The 4,271-nt window shown below is 43.0% G+C and overlaps 1 pseudogene; it reads left to right on the top strand.

The window, feature by feature from the left end:
* The first annotated feature begins 2,837 nt into the window (after window positions 1–2,837).
* Window positions 2,838–4,046, top strand: LOC125554508 (annotated as a pseudogene).
* The last annotated feature ends 225 nt before the right edge of the window (window positions 4,047–4,271 follow it).

Here is a 4,271-nt window from a genome sequence, read left to right as displayed (position 1 = left end):
TAAGAGAAAAACTCCTATAATATGTCCAGTTAGGTCATAAGAAACTGCGCTGCAATTGTATCAGCAAATCGTGTTTGTTCTGGTGGTATTAGCAAGGTCACCTCCACCTGAGGTCCTGAGTTCGAAGCCTAACAGGCAGAAGATTATTTTTGGATTTTCGAACCTTGCTACAGTACATACTCACTAATGGGCCGGCCCAAGGCGGACTCAGAAATATCTTCACGAGTATTTTCTGGAAAGACCATCCTACCCTTTATTATGAAGGGGTATTAACAGATCTCGTCCGTTGATGTATTTAGGGGGGTATTATGAAGGGGTATTAACAGATCTCGTCCGTTGATGTATTTAGAGGGGTTGTACCGAAGAAGAAGTGAAAATATTATGCACATTACAAGACGAATATAAATTTAAGCCACCTTTTCTATAGATCAAACAACTCGAGCGAACTTGTATTCTGGTCACAATAAAGGACTAGAGTTTGGCAAAATAAAATAAAAATATATGCACCTTTCAGTGTAGAAATATTCAATCGTGCATGAATTTACTTTTAGAAACATGTAAATACCAAATTTTCATTAGATGCAAAATCCACCGAGCCCTTGATTTAGAAAGAAGTATCTCTTGTCAACTTCGCAACATATATGCACCCTTGTTTCATTTATTTGTTGTAGCTATCTATGAAGCCACTGTTGAACTGGGACATAATCGGGCTATAAGAGTTGTCACCTCAGATTTTTAATGAGCCGGGGAGAGAGAAGAGGAGTGGATCATAAACTTATACTACCTTCATCCTGGTTTATTGGTACTCACTAATGGGCAGGCCCAAGGCGGACTCAGAAATATCTTCACGAGTATTTTCTGGAAAGACCATCCTACCCTTTATTATGAAGGGGTATTAACAGATCTCGTCCGTTGATGTATTTAGGGGGGTATTATGAAGGGGTATTAACAGATCTCGTCCGTTGATGTATTTAGGGGGGTTGTACCGAAGAAGAAGTGAAAATATTATGCACATTACAAGACGAATATAAATTTAAGCCACCTTTTCTATAGATCAAACAACTCGAGCGAACTTGTATTCTGGTCACAATAAAGGACTAGAGTTTGGCAAAATAAAATAAAAATATATGCACCTTCAGTGTAGAAATATTCAATCATGCATGAATTTACTTTTAGAAACATGTAAATACCAAATTTTCATTAGATGCAAAATCCACCGAGCCCTTGATTTAGAAAGAAGTATCTCTTGTCAACTTCGCAACATATATGCACCCTTGTTTCATTTATTTGTTGTAGCTATCTATGAAGCCACTGTTGAACTGGGACATAATCGGGCTATAAGAGTTGTCACCTCAGATTTTTAATGAGCCGTGGGAGAGAGAAGAGGAGTGGATTGTAAACTTATAGCGGGCTGCAACATGGACTCCAACACACTTTGCGAGAGAACAAGATGGGTAAGACATTAGTGACATAATATTTAGAGCTAGCGTCTACCATAAGGATATGCTTTTAGATTGACTATATATATGATGTGGCGAAATAGAGCATTAGCCTAGGGAAAATACACATGAGCTCCTGGGTGCTCCACACCCCTATACGAATATTAAACCTAAAAAATACCAATTTTTTAAAAGAATCTGAATTTTGGGATATCAAACCTGGTTCTCAATCTACTCCCATAGCTACGGTCATCAACACACTTTATGAGAGAAGAAGATGTGTAAGGCCTCTTCCAATGCATCGGTGATTACATGAGGTGCTAAATAGATTAAAAACTTTAGCAGCTAAAGCCCTCAATGCATAGTGCTTAATTTGTTGGTGCTAAGCATCCTTCATTTAATGATTTGCAACTAAAGTTTTTCATGCATTGGTGGGTTTCTTTCATTTAAGTGTTTTGCCTAAGTTCTCGCGCTTGGCATTGTTTCCTCCTGGGGTCACCACACTCATCTCTCTCTTCTTAATTACCTTGCCACATCAGATTTTTTGCCTACGTGACAGTCTTAGCACCTGTACAAGGTGGAGCATTGGGAGGGGTGGCATTAGCGACATAATATGTAGAGCTAGTGTGTACAATATGAATGTGCTTTTAGATTGACTATATATATGACGTGGTGAAATAGAGCATGCAGCTGGGTCTCTAATTAGCCTTGCTCTTAGAGCTAGGTTCATATATACCCCCTTCGTTTCAGTATACAAAACGTGTTGTTATTTTCAAAAGCCAAACATTTCTATGTTTGATCAAGTTTATAGAATGATCATATTAGCATCTACAATATCAAATAAAGAAAATATAAATATATTTATGGTGAATCTAATGATACTGATTTGACGTTGTAGATATTGCAAATCAAACACAAAAACTTAGTTGTCCCAAGTCTTGATTGCTAGCTAGATGTTCCATTATGAGAGTAAAAGCAAAAAAGGACATGAGGCGTACTGTATGAGACACCCGTTGCCTTTTTCTTGGAAAAGAGAAGCATGGAGGCACATGCATGCTGAAACGGCCCGTACGGCCACATGGCAAAGCAACTGCTGGCCAGCTACCCCGCTACCACACCACGGTTGCCATAGTTGAACGCTGCAACACGACAGACACGCACAGTGACATATGGATACTCCCGTGCGGAGACGCCCGTTGATGCATATGCACATGTCAGCCTTGGCGCTGCATGCATGCGGTTGCGATCTCGCCACGCATACATGATAGTACATGCATGGGCATGTGCTCGTCTGGCTGAAATGTTCTCTGCCTCCGTTGGCCGTACCGCCCGATTATTATCCAGCTTTTTGTGCCTGCATGATTGCATAGGATCAATTAGCTTGATCTGAAAGAGATCATGGTCAGTTCGATATTGGATGGTGTGGTGGTGGTGGACTGGTGGTGGGGCGTGCTACCATGCATGTTCTGTGGTGATCTGGTGGTTACATTACATGTGCAGCTAGCCAGCAGCCGATCGATCGACGATAGCAAAAGCAAACCGATCGATCTAGTGATAATATTTGCGTCAATTTATAGCACACTATCTTTCTAGCTAACGTTGGCTCGTTAGATGAAACTACTAATTACTGACCTATATATGTCTTTGGTTATTTGCTGGATCGTTGCCGTGTGTCTTAAGCAACTGGCGACAACAACGACGAGTGCGGGGGTTCTTCTTCTGAAGATGAGCAGGAGACCTGCGACGTCGCCGGCCTGCCTTCCGGCAAGGGCAAGCAGCTGAAGAGCCAGCCCCTGGACAAGTACAGCGGCTACCTGAGAGGCCTCTGGAGGGAGCTCTCCGGGAAGAAGAAGAAGAAGAAGAGCGGGAGGCTGCCGAGGGAGGCGCGCCAGAGGCTCCTGCACTGGTGGCAGCTGCACCAGGGATGGCCCTACCCATCGGTACGTGCTTGGCTACGTACTTTGGGTTCATGCATGCATGCATGCATGCATACATGGAGATCGTTACGTACTCCTATCTTGGTTTTTGAGCTTCGTACTGATAGCTAATGGCGACATACGTAACGTGCATGCGTTCCAGGAACCGGAGAAGCAGGCGTTGGCTGAGTCGACGGGGCTCGACACGAGGCAGATCAACAACTGGTTCATCAACCAGAGGAAGCGGCACTGGAGGTAGGCGCCGCCGGCGACGAGCAGCAGGTTGCAGCATATCAACGCCGGTGCTTCCAGCAGCACCTCTCCTGCCGTCCTTGGGATGGAAGGCCAGCACTTCACCGGACGGAATGGGTATCCCGACGGTGGTCCGTTGAGACTCTGATCAGTGGGCATATACCATCGTATTCCACACACGTCCAGACGTGCCTGCGGTAGATTTGATTTATTGCAGAGTGAAGTTCATGATAGAGCGTAAACGTGATCAACTCAACAATAATTTTTCCAACCATAACTATAGTTAAATAATGAGGCCGGTATAAGCCATCATGCCCAGCTAGGTGTAAAAGAATGTATATTGGGCGGGGCCGGAATGGGCCAGGCCAAGTGAAAACACTTCATTCCTTCTCTCAAGGCTAATTTATGTGAATTGACAGAATAGAGAGATTGTCTAAAAAGAGAAATAATTGAGCGCGCGCGAGAGAGACACACACAGAGAGAGAGAGATTGACACGGTTTATTAAAAATAAAATGGATTTTGTGTTGTGCAATTTTTTAATAGGCCACATACATACATGGACCTCTAATTGGGGTTGCATTTTAGCATATTGTAAGTTTTTTTTAGAAAGGACCCTGGAACTATACTAAAATTAAGCAGTGATACAACGCAACCCAGAAAAGC

This window comes from Triticum urartu, chromosome 4 (assembly GCF_003073215.2).
Source record: "Triticum urartu cultivar G1812 chromosome 4, Tu2.1, whole genome shotgun sequence".
NCBI lineage: Eukaryota > Viridiplantae > Streptophyta > Magnoliopsida > Poales > Poaceae > Triticum > Triticum urartu.
This window is presented reverse-complemented; position numbering and strand designations above follow the sequence as displayed.